We start from the raw sequence: 19,160 nt of genomic DNA on the forward strand, positions 1-19,160 counted from the left end.
CACCTGCCTTCAGGATATCCCTGCTTGCATGGCCTCCTGACTCCTCAAACTTATCTTGCCCAAAACAGAACTCTTCATCTTCCCACCCAAACCCACAGTGATAATCGTGGTATTTGGTAAACTCTTGCTGTGGGCCAAGCGCTATACTAAGCGTTGGGGTAGATGCAATACAATCAGATCGGATGCAGTCCCTGTCCAAGAGGGAGGGAAAACAGGTATTTAACACCCGCTTTACAGACGAGGAAACCGAGGCACGGAGGAGTTGGGTGACTTCCGGAGGAGCCCAATCTCCAAGGATGTGGGGGGGGTGGGGGCGCGATAGGGGAAGGAGAGCTGAGTGAGGCCGTGGGGGGAATGAATTGCGGCCAATCGGGAAACAGCTGGAGGACACAGGTAGATCACGGCCTTGCTTCTCTGTCCCCCTGTAGACGGTAAGGTCCCTGTGGGCAAGGTGTGAGTGTATATTCCCAAGTATTTAGTAGCGCATTGTGCGCACAGGAAGCGCTCAGTCAATACCACTGATTGATCGATTGATTGTTTGATATGGTGAAGGGTTTCTTAGCTGCCGAACAAGAAAGAACACAAGCAATGTCCTTGCAGTGGACACTGATGCCAGCTTTAGGGTTGGCAGTCTAAGTTCTGCTTTGGAGACCCAAAAGGGACCCAGACTTCCCATTGCTTCCCAATGATGTCCACCACATCTATGAGGGCAAAAGGTCACAGGGAGGAGCCCAGGATTCTGGACACATTCTGCCTATTTCTCCAAACCTCCCTCAGTTTTGGGCATAGCTACGATTTTTGGTCGTCATTTATTGGCCTAGCATGTTGCGGGTGTTTAATAAAGATAAAATGGCGATGCCTAAGGCAGTACAGTTACTCTTAATTAGACATTACCTCAAGGTCTCAGAATTGGAACTTGTATTTCTAAAAAGGCAATGCATCATTCGGGGGGTTCATTGTGGGTGAAACTCTCAAAAAATCTCCTTGGGGGTAACATAAAAGCAAGCTAAGAGGGGTTGCTTCCCCTAGGCTGCAGTTTAGCTATAAAAGTTAAGAGTTTGGAGGACTCAGGCGCCTGTTCCCAAGCTGGGAAGAAGAGGTCGGGAGATCAAGCCAGCAATCGATCGGTGGTATTTAATAGTTAATAATAATAATAATGGTATTTGTTAAACGCTCAGTATGTTCCAAGCAGTGTTCTAAGCACTGGGGTCTTGTCTCGTCTTATGCCGTCGAGTCGTCTCCGACCCATAGCGACACCGTGGACACATCTCTCCCAGAACGCCCCTCTTCCGCCTGCAGTCGTTCTGGCGGTGTGGCCATAGAGTTTTCTTGGTAAAAATACGGAAGTTGTTTACCGTTGCCTTCTTCTGTGCAGTAAACTCGAGTCCCCACCCTCGACTCTCCCATGCTGCTGCTGCCCAGCACAGGCGATATTTGACTCGTAGCAGATGGCCTTCCACTCACTAGCCACTGCCCAGCTAGAGATGGAATGGATATGCCTCCGCTTGACTCTCCCTTCCATAGTCGAGACTGGTAGAGTACTGGAAACGTCCAGGTGCGACCCTGAGAGGATAAGCACTAGGGTAGATACAAGATAATCAGGTTGGACATAGTCCGTGTCCCACGTGGGACTCACAGTCTTAGTCCCCATTTTACAGGTGAGGGAACTGAGGCACAGAGAAGTGAGGTGACTTGAGGAGGGCCTGGGGAGCAAAGAAGTCGAGTTCGGTGGAGAGGGTGGTGTTGAGGCTGTCTACGTGTGCATCAAGAGAAGGTAATTTGGGTATGGCAAGCAAACAGGGCACGGTGGGGTCAGAAGATCAGAGGTCTCTGTTTGGAAATAGGATAGATTTACCAGGGGCGTATGGGAAAGAGAGCAGGTGAGGAGGTTGTTGGTCTGATGGAGGGATTTCAGAGTTGATGAGGGTAGAGACTACACAGTGACTAGAGATAATGAGATCAAGTGTGTGTCCGAGTTGCTGAGTGTGTGAGGTGGGGTGGAGCGGGAGGTCGTTGGAGTTGCGGAGTGAGAGGAGGCGGACAGTGGAAATGTCCTCAGGGACATCCGCACGAAATATTACTACCAATCTGGTGCAGACTATGAGCCTCCATCTTTTTAAGAGTTTAAACTTTCTCTGTCTACAAATGCCGCTTCCGTAGCCTACCCCAGCTGACCTAGAAGCCACTTCAGGATGATGACAACAGTTATCACCCGGAAAGGACGGCGTGCCCGCCGGACCTCGGTTTCCCCTGCTTCGAAGCAGGTATTAACCTTCCCCTCTGGGTGTCGAAAGAATGTCGTGAGAATGAAATGGGATGACCTGCATGGAAGTTTCTTAAATTAAAAGGATTTTCTAAGTCCAAGGTAGAAATAATAATACTGCGTAGGAAGTAATAGGTAGAGGTGCCTTTGAAAAAATAAATCGGTGTTTTAAGTAAATAATGCCCTTTACTCCTTTAAACCAGGACTCAGGTTGTTGCTATTACTTTTTGAAAATCTGTACATGGTGGATTGAACAGAAGAAGTGGAATTCAGTCCATTAAAGGAGTTGGGATGGGAGGGGCTTTTTGGAAGGCAGCTCAGCCCCAGGAGTTCTCAAATGGACACAATAAAATATCAAATAAAAGCCTCATTTTCCTTCCTCCTTATTTCCGATCTTTCACCATCCTGACAAGAGTCTAATGCATATTTAACCATTGGCACTTGTGGTAATTTAATTCTACTCATAATAAAAAAAAAATGGCATCTGCTGCCCTCTGTGTTGGGCGCTTTATCTTCCTGCTTATGTTTCTGAATATAACAAAGAGGATGAAGCAGATGGGGTCGGGGGAGGGGACAACGCCGAGCCCACTCGAGGGAGCTGTGTTCATTAAGCAAAATTGTAATATTTGTCCGTTTATTTTATAAAATCGTAGCACAATCGGGAAGACATTTGGAAGTCCCTAATTGAACAGAAAAGCCCACTTTGTGTTTTTAGGAGCGGCCGGGCAGCAGTCGGTGCTCTGAAACACAAATTCACTCGCGGGCAAGCGGCTCCTTCTCTTTCGGCCGTGTTTCTGGTCTTCTAGGCCGTGTCCTAGTCCTCATTGTGAGGATTAGGAGAAACTTCAGGGGAGCACTCCCTTCCCCGGGAACAGTTGACACCGTCTCGAAACAATGAAAATAATTGGGCCCAGTGTAGCGGACTGTGTTACCCAAAAGGGAACGGCGATGCAAGTAGCAAAAGGAGAGCCTTTTCAAAACAGATGTGGGATTTCTGTGCATGGAAGCGCATCTTGAAGCTTGCCATTGATCTGGGGACTTTTTGCCATCTGTACTCATACAGCCATTTCCCAGTGGGTTCAAGTGTTGAAGCTGGAGGAAAACTACTTAGGGTGCCATCGTAATTTTGTGAATCGCTGAGTTTTGTGGAAGGAAGTGACTCTATCCGCATTTCAGGAGACCGGTGCCATGTGGGATGCGGTGATGGAAGCGGGGCAGCCTTCCCGTCTCAATAGGGGAGTTCCTGCTGCTTCCAAGCCAGGTGGACCAGTAATGGCCATTGAGTGGCTTGTGGTGAATTTTCTGCGAAGCCTGAGGAGGAAAAGAAATGCTTTGTGCGTGGGTGTGCTCCAAAGGCACAATCAGCGCAGAGGCCCCGGGGAACTTACTTGCGTTCCTCCTTTTGGCTTTGTTTTTCTCGCTCCTTCGTATTAAAGGATCTGCTTGGTATCATCATCTTGTTGCCGTATCAGCTGAAAGAAACAAATTTCCCTAACGGGTCCCTGTCACTACCTCCTTTTGGGATATCAGCATGGGGCTAACTCAAAGAAGCCTCAGGTGAGGTCTTCTTTACTGATAAAACCTGCCTTTCCATTACCGATCAGGGAACCATCTCTCACCAGCAGTACAGGGAACTGAAAAATAAATGCAGTATCAGGAGAGAATTGAGAACTTGACACATGGCAAGTGCTTAACGAATACCACAATCATTATTATTGTGATTATTATTAGAACTAGGCCTCTGGGTTTACACGAGTACGCGATTAGCCACGGTGAAAACCCGAAACCCATTCTCTTTAGAAGCAGCTTCACTGGTCATCATCGTTTTCGTTGTCAGCAGTGATATTCATGGGGCACCTGTTGTGTGGGAAGGAATATACTAAGCACCTAGAGGAGGACAATGATCACTCCCTCCAGGAGCTTACAATGTAATGGGGCGGACAGTCAGACGAAAAATATTCATAAGTAATGGGAGCAGGAGGAAGGGTAAGGATACAAAAAGAAATAGGACACTATCAGCATGCAACAGTTAAAGAGTTGACTAGGCAAATAAAATATAAATATAAGTGCTTAGGGTAGGATTGTTGGGTTGACGTAACTGGGTATACTGGCAAGTAATCAGGGAAGGCTAACAGAGAAGGTGAAATTTTAGGTCTTTGGAGATAATAATAATAATGATGGTATTTGTTAAGCGCTTACTCTGTGCCAAACACCGTTCTAAGCGTTGGGGGAGATACAAGGTAATCAAGTTGTCCCACTTGGGGCTCACAGTCTTAATCCCCATTTTACAGATGAGGGAACTAAGGCACAGAGAAGTTAAGTGACTTGCCCAGGGTCACACTGCAGACAAGTGGAGGAGCAGGGATTGGAACCCACGACCTCTGACTCCCAAGCCCAGGCTCTTTCCACTGAGCCACGCTGCTTCTCTAGATGGAAGGAGCATGGGCCTAGGAGTCAGAGCACCTGGGTGCTAATCTTGCTTAAGCCACTTGTCTGCTGTGTGATCTTAGGCAAGTCACTTAACTTCCCTGTGCCTCAATTACCTCATTTGTAAAAATGGAAATTAAATCCTCCACTCTCTGACTTCGACTGTGAGCCCATTGTGGGCCAGGGACTGGGTCTAACTTGATTACTTATATCCACCCCAGCACTCAGTACCATGCCTGGCACATAGAAAGGGCTTAACAAGTGCATTAAAAAAAATAGATGGGGAGAACTTTAGTCTGTCCGACTTTGTGGGATGGGGAAGTTCATATGCAGGCAACAGATTTAGCCAGGCATAGGGAGAGTGAGTGAAGCTGAAAAGTGATCTTGAGGGAAATAAAGTCTCTGAGCTGGGAAGCAGCAGATGAAGAGAACTGCTATTTAAATGGGAGAAGCTGATGGAGGGCCTTGAAGCTGATAGTATCGAGTTTCTGAATGATCTAAAGAGAGATGGGTAACCACTGAAGGTCTCTGAGGAATGGAGACATAGGTGCCAAGCAGTGCTTTAGGAAGATGATCTGGGCATCAGGGTGTGGTTTAGACCAAAGTGAGGAAAGACTGAAGGAAAGGAGCCCGGGGAAGAGGCCGATAAAGGAGCCTCACCCTGATATAACAAGATCTTGGAACCAAGCAGTAGCTATTTGGATAGAGAGGAAGGGGCTAATCCAGAATGTAAGCTCCTTGTGGCCAGGCATCACTCCCTGGGTTATTATTCTCTCCCCAGTGCTTAGTCCAGTGTTCTGCCCACGGGAAGCCCTGAATAAATACCACTGATGGATTGAAATAAAGTGGAGGAAGAACTAACAGGTTTTAAGAGCTCACATGATTGGAGATTTGAAAGGCAGCGAGGAGTTGAGGATGACACCAAGGTCGCAGGCTTCCGGGACAGGGAGGACGGTGTTCTGTTAAGGGGAGGAGTGGGTTTAGGAGGAAAGAAGAAATATGACGTTTTAGGCTAGAGGAAATGCAGACTTGTACCTTAAATGGGAAATGGGTGCTAGATTTGAGTTAGGTCACCTGTGCCCTTGGATCTTCACCCTTTAAGCACTCAATATTCACTCCACCCTGAGCCCCACAGCACTTTATAAATGGATAAATGAATTTATGTATATTAATATCTGTCTCTCCCTCTAGACTGTAAGCTCCTTGTAGACTGGGAACATGTCTACCAACTCTGTTGTATTTTACTCTCCCAAGCACTTAGAACAGGGCTCCGCACACATTTTGCACTCAATAAATACCACTGATCGATAGAGGTGGTGGCTAACTCCGTGCGGGTGGGATAGCTCCTTAAAAAGGTGAATGTACAATAAAGAAGATTAGAGGAACCAAAAGAAAAATCTGGGGGAGACCGACAGTTATAGGGTGAGAGGTGGAAGTGGAGCCAGAGGAGAGTACCTCATTAGCCAAAGCAGAGTTTGAAGGTGTTTCAAGGAGGAAGGAAGGGGTTCATCCACCGTGTGAAAGACAGCCGAAGAGTTGAGGAGAATTAGGACCGACTAAAGCCCATTGGATTTGGAAATGAGGAGGTCATTGATGGAATTCAAAAGTGCAGTTTCAGGGGAGCAAAGAGGCAGAAAGCCTGATCGTAGTGGGTCAGGGAGGGAGCTGGTGAAGAAGAAGCAAAGGTGGTAAGTGTATATGACCAGCTGAAGGAGTTTGATCAGGAATGGGAGCAGGGAGATGAGTTGATAGCTGGAAGGGATGGAGGGAGCCTGAGATTTTTTTTAAAAGTATAGGGAAGACTTGTTTGAAGGCAGAGAAGAAGGAGCCATTTAGGAGAGGGAAGTTGACGGTAGTGTTAAGGGAGGGAAGAAAATTGGAGCAAGTGTTTTAAGAAGTGGGAGGGGATAGAATGAGACAGCAGCTCAGGAGGCTTCCTTGAGAAACAGCAGGGAAGGAGGAGAAGTGGCAAGAAAGCGGCGGAGGTCACTTGCGGAAAGTTCAGTCCTGGTGGATTCTATTTTACCAAGGAGGTACTGGTGAGGTCATCAGTATTAGAGAGGGGGGTAATGGGGCCCTCAGGAGGGACTGAAAAGTGTGGAATCATTGGTGCGGTTGTGGGCATTGACGAAGGCAGAATAAAAGAGTTGTGGAGCAGAAGAGTTGAGCTGTGTTATAGCAGCGCAGCCTGGTGCCTGGATTTCCTCCAGCTGTGATCAATTTACTCAAGTACAGGAGCAGAGGGAGTGGACCGTGGGGGTTAGAGGTTAGTGGTGCGAGAACATCCGGGAATGGGGTTGGGGGTGGGTAAGGGAGTTAAATTTGGAGGAGAAGGCAGATTCAAGTGTGTGTACAAGCAAGGAGGGGCCTTAATCCTCAAACATCTGCATGAGGGTTTCCTCTACCTGAGAATCACCAAGGAAATGCCATCACCATTCTCAAAAAGAAAGAAAGACTGGGAAAGCTAAAAGTGAATCTTCCCTGATTCTCATTACATATCTGGCAAATGTGGTGGAGGAGAATCCAACAGGATTTAAGTGACAGACTGAATTTGAGAGATGAAAGAGAGCAAGGAGTGTATATTAACCAGTGTTTATTAGTCATTAATTTATTTTAATATCTCTATCCCCTGCTACATTATAATCTCCTTGAGGGCAAGGATCCCGTATACCAAATCTATTGTACTCTCTCAGGATAGGGTAAGCACACAATAAATGTTATTGATTGAGAAACAAATATCGTTTCTCCCATCCGATTACAAAGTCTTCTGGGGCAGAGTGAGCTTTAACTTCTCTTTGATGTTCTGTAGCACTTAGCACAGTGCTGTGCACACAAAAGGCAGGTAATTAATGCTGAGTTATTGATGGCTGTGAGGAGTCTGCACTAGGATGAAGTGGTATTCGTTAAGCATTTAGCATATGGCAGCACTGTACTACTCACTGGTATAGCTGTAAGATAAGCAGGTCGGATGCAGTACCTGTCCCACATGGGGCTCACAGTCGAAATAGGAGGGAGAATGGGGATTGAATTCCCATTTTACAAAAAAGGAAACTGAGGCCCAGAGCAGTTAAGTGATTTCCCTAAGGTCACCCAGCAGGCAAGCAGCGTGGCTGGGATTAGAACCCACGTCTGCTGACTCTCAGGCTGGGATTCTTCCCACTAGGGCAGGAAATCAGTCAAGGTTGCCACTCAGAAACATGTACTGTTCTCTGAGCCTACTGTGGGTCAGAGAGGGACATTTCTGATTTGACCACAAGCAGTTTGTTGTGTCTCTCATCAGGAAAGCTTTGGTTGTGCAGAGCTTCCCAGTTTAATCTTGTTTATATTTTTCCATCAGCAACATCCTTGCATATGCTATCCACAGATTAGCACTGTCACATCCCTGCAGTAAAAAAAAAATATATTATGTGTTAAAAAGCCATGCACCCTTATTTTGCTGGCAAAGGATCTTCTCCTGAAAATTGAATGTGAAATTATTAAGTCTGGTTTTTCAGAGATAGCCTGTCACCCTTTCCAAATATGGCTTGGGTTTCTATTAGGGTTTTCACAGCAAACTGGGAGCTGGGGATTTTATGGGTTTACATGAAAATTAGACCGGAAATTATTTCTCCTCTTTCACTTCAGTTTAAACATCATTCCCAGCGAAGTCGGCAAATGGCCGCCATTTTGCTTTCATAGGAAACGGAGCAAGGTGGCGACTCTGAAAGGTTTTAGCTATTGCCAGGAGCAAGCTGGTGTGTCAGCCATGCTCATCTGGGAGTTGGGGAATTTATAACGGCTGCGGCAAACCAAGCAGTTGGAGCCCTTGATCCATCCCCGCCAAACATTATTCAATCCAGAGTGTGAAGAACACCCTTCTTTTGAATTTAACGGAGGATAAATTACCCTTTTTTCCCCCGAGATCTTCAATCTGAAAGGTTATTTCAAAGGTATCTTGAAATACCTGATGAGGATCTTGGGAGGGTAATGATGGTGTAAGGGAGCGCAGGAGCGGGGACACAATAATAATAATAATAATAATAATAATAATAATGACATTTGTTAAGAGCTTACTATGTGCCAAGCACTCTTCCAAGAGCTGGGGAGATTACAAGGTAATCAGGTTGTCCCACGTGGGGCTCATAGTCTTAATCCCCATTTTACAGATGAGGGGACTGAGGCACAGAGAAGTGAAGTGGCTTGCCCAAAGTCACACAGCTGACAAGTGGCGGAGCCGGGATTAGAACCCACTACCTTTGACTCCCGAGCCCGTGCTCTTTCCACTAAGCCACGCTGCTCCCACAGTCAGAAAGAATTAGAGAAGCAGTGTGGCCTAGAAAAGCAGCGTGGCCTAGCGTATAGAGTACGGGCCTGGGAGTCAAAAGGAGCTGGTTCTAACGTCGCCAGTTGTCTACTGTGTGACCTCGAGCAAGTCACTAAACGTCTCTGTGCCTCAGTTACCTCATCTGTAAAGGGGATTAGGACAGTAATCCCCTTGTGGGACAGGGACTGTGTCCAACCCGATTTGCTTGTATCTACCCCAGCGCTTAGTACAGTGCCTGGCACATAGTAAGTGCTTAGCAAATACCACAATTATTTACAACTCAATGCATTCTGATTCTTGGTGATATGCTGTAGGGGGCTCACTATTTACTACGGTATTTAACCCTCTACCTCTTCAACTCAAGATTTAAATGAAACCCAGGCAAGAGGGAGGGTGTCCGGAACCTGCCCCAGCTCTTCCACACCCAAATATCAGTCTTTACTCTTGAAAAAATCATTAAGTGGCTTTTCTAGCAGATGTGAACTTTACTACGCCTCTAGGATAGAGTAGTTTGCAATGTGATAAAACATATTAGCATCCAAATCTCCTTTTCCCCTTTATCGAGTGGATTACACTCAGTTGAAAAAAATGATTGGCTGCAATTGAAAGAAATGGTGAGATGTTGTGCTATCTGGGGATGCAGAAAGTTAATAGGCCACCTTCGAAAGGGTGACTGCAGGATCCAGGGAATAGCCAGCATTTTTCCTGGGTCCCCAGGATCCTCAGGCAGAGAGGCTCTTCAGGAGAACTTTATGTGATGGCGGGCAGGGAACAGGTCTGCTTGTTCTCTTGTATCGTACTCTCCCAAGCACTTAGAACAGTGCTCCGTGCATAGTAAGCTCCTTTAGACTTTGAGCTCGTGGTAAAATGTCACTGTTTATTGTTGTGTTGTACTTTCCCAAGCACTTAGTATGGTGCTCTGCACACAAGTATGCGCCCGATAAATGTAATCGAATGAAGAAATACCTTCGATTGGCTGATTAGAAGGTCAGGGGAGTCTTTGGCATGGTTTTGGCCGTGATCTCGGACATGCATGCGGTAGTAATAATATAATTGTGGTATTCGTTAGGCACTTATTCTGTGCCAAGCACATATTAAGCACTGGCATAAGTACAAGATGATCAGGACAGGCACTGTAGCTGCTTCCTAGGCAGAGATTCATTTCTGCACTATTAAAATGGAGACCTCAAGAGTTATAGGGGCTAAGTAAGGCTTGAATGTGACATCTTTAGTGTAAAACCCAGGTTCAGCAGGTACACTTATCAGATCTCCAGTGATGCAGGAAAAATTCAGGACGAAGCACGTAATCCTACATATAAATAGCAAACGCAGAGGTAAGATATCGGGACATTAAGAGAAAACATCAAGCCGAAGCAGACAAAAATGAGCAGAAATCTTACAAGCAAAGACGAAGGATAAAACAGTGGTAGTTTTGCTTGTTGCACAAAGTCAACGTTGGTGAGCCATGTATAAAGTAATAATAATAATAATAATAATGGTATTTGTTAAGCACTTACTATGTGCCAGGCACCGTACTAAGCGCTGAGATGGATACAAGCAGATCGGGTTGGACACGGTCCCTGTCCCGCCTGGGACTCCCAATCTTAAACCCCATTTTATAGATGAGGTAACTGAGGCACAGGGGAGTGAAGTGACTTGCCCAAGACCACACAGCAGACAAGTTGGGGAGCTGGGATTAGAACCCATGACCTGCTGACTCCCAGGCCCCTGCTCTATCCAGTATGCCGTGCTGTGAATTGTGGTATTTGTTAAGCACTGTGTCGAGTACTGTTCTAAGCACTGAAGTAGATACAAGTTAATCAGGTTGAACACAGTCCCTGTCCCACATGGGGCTCACAGTAAGGGTGAGAGAGAGCCGGTATTAAATCCCCGTTTTGCAGATGAGGGAACTGAGACACAGAGAAGTGAAATGACTTCCCCAAGGTCACGTAGCAGACAAGAGGCAGAGCCAAGATTAGAATCCAGTTCCTCCGACTCCCAGGCCCGGGCTCTTTCCGCTCGGCCTCACTGCTTCCCGGTGTACTGGAAATAATAAGAAAAAATAGACATCACTTCCAGCCTCCTAGAAGAGCGGCTCTTTGTAAGTGGCTGGGAGACTAAGAGGTCAAAAATAGCAGCAGTCACTGCGACGGAAAGTACATCGGCACAGCAGGGGTCAATCTTCATGGGAGCCAAGCTTGGGAGGGACTCAGTCTTTTCATCCCCCACCTCCACGGGAAAGTTTCTTCGGGACGTATCACATGAACCAGGATGACCACTGACCCCTGATCTAACTATTAACCTGGCAGCACAGGTTGGGGCATAAAGCCACTTCTGTGCATCCAGGGGTCAAGATTGGCAACGTTTTCTTTATCGTTTCTCCGGGACCAACGTGGTGACATCCACAAAGTTGAATAGAACAGTTTTAACTCCTTTTTGTTTTCCTGGCCGTGACAACTCCTTCCTTTAAATCGGAATTTTTCCATAGGTGTATTCAACACTCTCAGTGATTCTCTTGGTTTCTGCTACTTTCTTCCTTCAGGGCCCTGGAAAGGCCGAGGGATCCAGGGATCGGGAATTTTGTTCTTAGGTGTGCATAAAAAAAGATCTTGTAACGCAAGACAGCGATTTGTCATGCTTGTTTGGATGGTATTTGTGTTGAGTTTTCAATCGGGGAGCTTGGGAGGGCTTTGTGTTTCCAGTGATGTTGGCTTAAGTCATTCTTCAGAAGGATTTTAGAGAATGATTCTTTTAATCCACTGTGAGTCTCTGCAGGAGGAAACATTCATTCATTTAGAGGGATTTGGAATTGTGAGGTAGGGAATTTAAAACTTACGCAAATTAAATAGAAGCCATGCCCCGTAATGGGATAATGTATTTAACTGTCACCTATTCAGGGCCTGGTTTGGGAGCTCCCGGAAACTCCTACAGGCCGATTTGGCATTTTTATGTTTTGGTACTCAATTATTTATTTTGACCACTCTAGTCACAGATATTTTTATGTGTGGCTCTCCCGTTAGAATGTAAGCTCCTCATGGGAGGGGAACGTGTCCTTTCTTTATTCTGTACTTCCCTATCGATCAATGGTATTTATTGATCGCTTACCGTGGGCAGAGCTCTGTACTAAGCGCTTGGGAGAGTACAACAGAGTTGGTGGGCACGTTCCCTGCCTAACGCACCTCGAACGGGGCACAGCACCACCGCATTTCTCCTCTCCCACCTCTTCCCCCTTCTCCTCCTCCTCTTCTTTCCCGGCTTCCAGTTGCTCCTGTTTGCTTCGCCCTTCAGCCGCCTTAGGCACCCGCTTCTCACACCTAAACCAGTGAAGCTGAACTCCGGGAAAGGGCTCCTGGGCTGATTGCACTTCAATAGCTGCCATTCCGGTTGGCTATTCCACGTTAAATGTATATTGCAGCTGTCTCCGGCGACATCTGCCCCTGGCACACAGGCTTGGCCGGAGATTCTGCCCTGGGGAGCAGGGTTTCCTTGACTCAGATGCCATTTTGATGGTGCCAGCTTTCCAGTTTGCTCCACACTGATTCCAAGCTGTTACGCTGTCTGAGTCTTGAAGCGAGTGAGAGTTCTGAGCCAGCTCCATCCCTCACATGGGGCAGATTTCTCTGATGGAGTCTCCCAGCATTAGCAGTGGACAAGCCTTGGCCAGCCTCGAAGATGTGGGGACCAAAGGCCTGCGTGAAGAAACCGATTACAGCGATCCCAGGGGCTCTCTGCAGCACTCCTGTGTGTTCTTATCCCTGCTAGTCACGTTCCTGCCCCACAAGCAGACAGACAGGGTACAGCAGGCCGCGAGGCGTATGCGGGATTTCTACGTACAGAATCCGGGTACCACTGACTTGACTGCATTGTACCTACACTGTGGCATGGTGCCATAAAATAGAGGGCAGCCGCCTGTGTGATATGGCTATTTTCGCTGTACCAAGCCCCAGAAAACATTCGATAGCAGGATTCGAACCTACGTGGGGACACCCCAGTGGATTTCAAGTCCGTCGCCTTAACCACTCGGCCACAGCTACATCCAGATTGGCTCCAAGAGGGAGACCAGTGGTAAGGAAAGGGAGAAGTGAGATAGGAGTGAGTGCCTTAACACCCATGAAAAGAAGTTTCTCTTTGATGTGAAAGTGGATGGAGGCATTGGAGGTTTTTGAAACATGGAGAGATAGGGACTGAAAGGTTTTTCAGAAAATGAGCCAGGCAGCAGAGTGAAATATGGGCTGGAGAAGGAAGAGACAGGAGGCCAGGAGGTCACGGAGAAGGCCGGTGCAGTAGTCAAGGTGAGAAATGATGAGTGCTTGGGTCAGCATGGTAACAGTTCGGATGGAGAGGAAAGGGCGGATTTTAGCAATGGTGTGAAGGTTGTACCAACGGGATTTAGCCATAGATTGAATACATGAGTTGAATGAGAGAGATGAGTCGAGACTAATGCCGAGGTTATGGGCTTGTGAGACGGAGGATGGTGATGTCTACAGTGATAAGGAAAGTCAGGAGGAAGACAGGGAGATCAGCGGGGAGAGATGAGGAGTCCTGTTTAGGACATGTTTAGTTTGAGGTGTCGGCAAGATATTCAAGTAGAGCTGTCCCGAAGCCAGGAGGAAATGAAGGACTGCAGAGAAGGAGAGAGGTCAGGTCTGGATTCAAAAGGATTCTGTCTTCCAGGACCCCGTCATCTCCCACCACTTGGAAGGTTTGGCAGGGGGAGAGTTCGGAGCAATGGGAGCAGTGTCTCCTCATGCTACTTCCATCTTCTCTTCTCAGAAGAATCGAGAGGAACTCCATGAATTGATTTCACATCTTGCTCACTAAGAGCTCGAGAACCCTTGGAACGGAAACACCAAATAATAATAATTGTGATATTCGTTAAGTGCTTACTGTGTGCCAAGCACTGTTCGAAGCACCAAATTAGATGAGAGGTAATCAGGTTGGATACAGTCCCTGTCCCACATGGGGCTCATAACCAAACCTTAGGCAGACGTACGGTTCCAGAGGTGCCCATAACTTTCACAGAGCTCAGAGTGCTGAACCTTAAGGTTTCCCCTTTCTTCCTCTGCCTGTGTTAATCCTCTGAGCTGGGAGGCACACTCTGAAACTTGAAAAACAAAAAACACGTATTTACCCCTTAGGGGATAAGTATTTGGACTTTATTACTGTAGACAATTGTTCAGGCAGTCAGTAGAATTCATGGATGGAAATCTATAATGGGTTACCAGAGGGAAAAGTAAGAGACATTCAGTTCATTCATTCATTCAATCGTATTTATTGAGCACTTACTGTGTGCAGAGCACCGTACTAAGCTCTTGGAAAGTACAATTTGGCAACAGAGAGAGACAATCCCTACCCAACAATGGGCTCACAGTCTAGAATGGGGAGACAGACAACAAAACAAGTAGACAGGCATCAATAGCATCAAAATAGATAAATAGAATTATAGATATAGACAAATCATTAATAAAATAAATAGAATAATAAATATGTACAAATATACACAGGTGCTGTGGGGCGGGGAAGGGAGTAGAGCAGAGGGAGGGAGTCGGGGCGATGAGGAGGGGAGGAGGAGCAGAGGGAAAGGGAGGGCTCGGTCTGGGAAGGCCTCCTGGAGGAGGTGAGCTCTCAGTAGGGCTTTGAAGGGGGGAAGAGAGCTAGTTTGGCAGATGTGAGGAGGGAGGGGATTCCAGGCCAGAGGTAGGACGTGGGTCAGGGGTCGATGGTGAGAAAGGTGAGAACGAGGCCCAGTGAGGAGGTTGGCGGCAGAGGAGCAGAGTGTGCGGGCTGGGCTGTAGAAGGAGAGAAGGGAGGTGAGGTAAGAGGGGGCAAGGTGATGAAGAGCTTTGAAGTCAATAGTGAGGAGTTTTCATTTCATGCATAGGTTGGTAGACAACCACTGGAGACTTTTGAGGAGGGGGGTGACATGCCCAGAGCATTTCTGTAGAAAGATAATTTCTGTAAAAAGATATTTCAGTGACTCAAGAATGGACATCAGTTAAGCAGGTGAGCAGGTGTATACTTTTCATTCATTAATTCAGTCAGTAGTATCCTCCCACTCCCTTCTGCATCGCCCTGACTTGCTCCCTTCATTCATCCTCCATCCCATCCCCACGGCACACACACACATATATGTATATGTACATAGAATTTATTTATTTATGCATATTAATGTCTCTCCCCCCCTCTAAAATGTGAGCTTGTTGTGGGCAGGGAATGTGTCTATTTATTGTTATATTGTACTCTCCCAAGCACTTAGCGCAGTGCTTTGCATACAACAAGCGCTAAATAGAGGAGAGGAGGGCTTAGTCAGGGAAGGCTTCTTGGAGGAGACGTACCTTCCATAAGGTTTTGAAGTGGGGAAGAGCAGTTATCTGTCTGATATGAGGAGGGAGGGTGTTCCAGGCCAGAGGCAGGATGTGGGTGAGAGGTCAGTGGCAAAATAAATGAGATGGGATACAGCAAGAAGTTTAGCATTAGAGGAATGAAGTGTGTGGGGTGGATTGTAGTAGGAGAATAGCTAGGTAAGGTAGGAGGAGGTAAGGTGATTGAATGCTTTAAAGCCAATGGTGAGGAGTTTTTGTTGGATGCGGAGGTGGATGGGCAATAATGGAGTTTCTTGAGGAGGGGGGAAACATGGTCAGAACGTTTTTGAAGGAAAATGATCCGGGCAGCAGAGTGAAGTATGAACTGGAGGGGGTAGAGATAGGAGGCAGGGAGGTCAGCGAGGAGGCTGATACAGTAATCAAGGTGGAATAAGATAATTGCCTGGATTAATGTGGTACGATTTTGGTCGGAGAGGAAAGGACAGATTTTAGCCATGTTGTGAGGGTTGAACCTACAGGATTTAGTGGTAGACTGAATACATGGGTTGAATGAGAGAGAGGAGTCGAGGATAATGCCAAGGTTATGGGCTTGTGAGACAGGAAAGATGGTGGTGCCAGCAACAGTGATGAGAAAGTGAGCGGGAGGACAGGGTTTGGGTGGGAAGATAAGAAGATCCATTTTAGCCACATAAACTTTGACGTGACGGGAGGACATCCAAGTAGAGATGTCTTGAAGGCAGGAGGAAATGAGAGACAGCAGTGAGGGAGAAAGATCAGGCCTGGAGATGTAGATTTGGGTGTCATCAACATCGAGGTGGTAATTGAAGCCGTGTGAGCGACTGAGTTTTCCAAGGGAGTGGGTGTAGATGGAGAATAGAAGGGGACCCGGAACTGAACCTTCAGGGATCCCCACAGTTAGGGGATGGGAGGAGGAGGAGGAACCTGCAAAGGAGACTGAGAATGAGCGGCCAGAGAGATAGGAGGAGAACTAGGAGAGGACAGTGTCGGTGAAGCCGAGGTTGGATTATATTTCCAAGAGAAGGGGGTGTCGACAGAGTGAAAGGCAGCAAAGAGGTCGAGGAGGATTAGGATAGAGTAGATAGAGGCTGATGGATTTGACAAGAAGGAGATCATTGTTGACCTTTGAGAGAGTGGTTTCTGTGGAGCGAAGGGGAAGGTAGCCAGATTGGAGGGGGTCAGGGAGAGAATTGGAGGAGAGGAACTTGAGACAGCAGGTGTAGACAGCTCGCTTAAGGAGTTTGGAGAGGAATGGTAGGAGGGAGATGTGGCGATAACTGGAGGTATCCGTGGGGGTCAAGCGTTGTTTTTTTTTAAGGACAGGTTGTGTTTAAAAGCAGTGGGGAAGAAGCCATTGGAAGGTGAACAGTTGAAGATGGCAGTTAGGGGAAGGGAAGAAGGAAGGGGGCACATGTTATACTAAAACATGATGATTAGTGCAAGAGCTACTAATCCTTAAAGTCTTCGTACAACGTTTCAAGGCGATCTACTACCTCTCTATGTCTTATATATCTACTCTCCTCACCCAGAACTCCCAGCTGGCACTCTTTACTCCTGCCAAACCCACCTCCTAATTGTACCCTACTCTGGTCTCACTCTTCTCTAGCTCCTAGCTCATGTTGGCCCGTGCTCTGTACCCTTGTAGACTTTGATATTCACCCCACCCTCAGCCCCAGTAGCACTTATGTACACATCCATAATTTAGTCACTTACATGAATGTCTATCTCCCCATCTATTCTGTAAGCTCATGGTGGGCAGGGAACGGGTCTACCGACTCAGTGATATTGTACTCTCCCAAGCACGTAGTACAGTGCCTGCCCAAAGTAAATGCTCGATAAATACCGTTAATCGAAATGTGCCATCGATCGATTGGCTCCCAATCTGGAACTCCCTTCCCTCCAAAATATGCCAGATCTGTCTTGTTTCATTTTTTCTTAAGAGGTTACTACATGACAGGCACTGTGCTAAGTCCTGGTAGATACAAAATCATCAAATTGGACACAGCCCTTGTCCCACATGGGGCTCACAGTCTTAATCCCCATTTTACAGATGAGGTAACTGAGACACAGAGAAGTTAAGTAGCTTGCCCAAGTCACACAGCAGAGAAGTGACAGAGCCGGGGTTAGAACCCAGGTCTTCCGTGTTCTAATCCCAAGCCTGTGGTCTTTCCACCAGGCCACGCTGCACCGTCGTAACCCTCCTAAGATCCCATCTCCTCCAAGGCCTTCCCTGATTAATTATCCACACCGCAAGTCATCTCAGCTCAACAGTTCCCTTTTGCACTTATGTTCCAATTTATACCCATCCTCAGCACTTCATTTTTGAGGATTTTGTTTAACATTCAGCGTATCTAATGTGAATCTACTAATTTACGTCTGCCACTTGGATGACCCAGTGTGGCATTACTTCGGTGCATATTTTAGGGTGTTTAGGGAGCTTTCTTTGCCCAAAATGTCCTTTGGAGCTATCCTACTGTGGGAGATCCGATTTCGGGCTCCTGAAGACTCACCCGTGCTGCATGTCATTGCACACAGCCAATGCATTCACAGTATTGGAGTGAAACGGATGCAGGAATTGCCAGCAGATACTCTATTCCAAATTGGGCTCTTCCCTTCTCACAGTTCATTTGCTTTGTCAGAGGTTGTTTTTAGGAAAGCTCAGGTATTAAAGGTAAACAATACAATATCGTTGAAATGGTTCTCAGAGCTGAAAATGCTGTACGTATCGAATGTTAAATAATTCAAACAATACACCGATAAGTGGAAATTTAGTGTAGTGATAAACCTTTGGTGAACTGAGCAACTCGAGCTCTTGCAAATTCTCCATTAATGTTTCATTAACAACTGCCGCATCCTTTGTTCATTTTGCTTGGAAGTGGGAGGTCAGAATCGCATGGATGTAGTTTCTTGGAAAACTTAAATAGCAGAATCTTGCCCAGCCTGCATATTCATCCAGTAATTTTGTGTTTATTCCAGATTGTCCTAACAACTGTGAATGACCATGCTTTTTGCCGTCTTTCGCAGAGATTACCCCATTATAATGTTGAAAGTAGAATGTGAATTATGGATTTTAGTCCATTATAGCTTATTGTTTTCTCGCTTTCCTCGCTTTTGAAGTGAGGATATCCGTAAACCAAATTGACTGGAGACAGGATAATGCCTCTGATCTAGAAAGAATGTGGTCTTCAAAATGATTTTCGCTTTCGGCCACGTTGAGTAAAATACTCAAATCATTCTTTCCTTGAGTAAAGTGACAGTAAGGAGCCATTCTCTACAGGAATTAGATCCATCTGGCAGGAACTTTACATGCACACAGGGTGACTATAAATATAAAGTGAGAAACTTGGACTCATTGCCCCCGAAATGCTGCCTGATCCTGATGTCACAGCCTCACACTGCTGTCCTGGCTCCACAACCTGACTGCTGCGTGACCTTGGGCAAGTCACTTAACTTCTCTGTACCTCAGTTCCCCCATTTGTAAAATGGGCATTGAGACTGTGAGCCCCATGTGGGACATGGATTGTGCCCAACCTTGATTATCTTGTATCTACCTCAGCACGTAGTTCAGCTTTTGACACTTAGTAAGCCCTTTACAAATATCATTAAGAAAAAAAAGGACCTGGAACTCATATTCGCAGAAACACTTGTTTAGAGAGAAAGTCTGGAATCAATCAGTCATATTTATTGAGCACTTACAGTGTGCAGAGGGTTATACTAAGCACTTGGGAGAGGACAGATTAACAGAATTGGTATGTGGAGCTGGATGGGCAACCACTGAAGTTTCTTGAGGAGGGTGGAAACATGGACCGGATGGTTCTGTAGAAAA

The 19,160-nt window shown here is 46.5% G+C and overlaps 1 protein-coding gene across 1 annotated transcript in view; it reads left to right on the forward strand.

Moving 5' to 3' along the window:
• The window catches only part of FARS2 (phenylalanyl-tRNA synthetase 2, mitochondrial), a 281,243-nt gene that overhangs the window by 215,900 nt on the left and 46,183 nt on the right, over positions 1–19,160 (forward strand). The gene's annotated exons all lie outside the window — the stretch shown is intronic.

Source organism: Ornithorhynchus anatinus, chromosome X3, assembly GCF_004115215.2.
Source record: "Ornithorhynchus anatinus isolate Pmale09 chromosome X3, mOrnAna1.pri.v4, whole genome shotgun sequence".
Lineage (NCBI taxonomy): Eukaryota > Metazoa > Chordata > Mammalia > Monotremata > Ornithorhynchidae > Ornithorhynchus > Ornithorhynchus anatinus.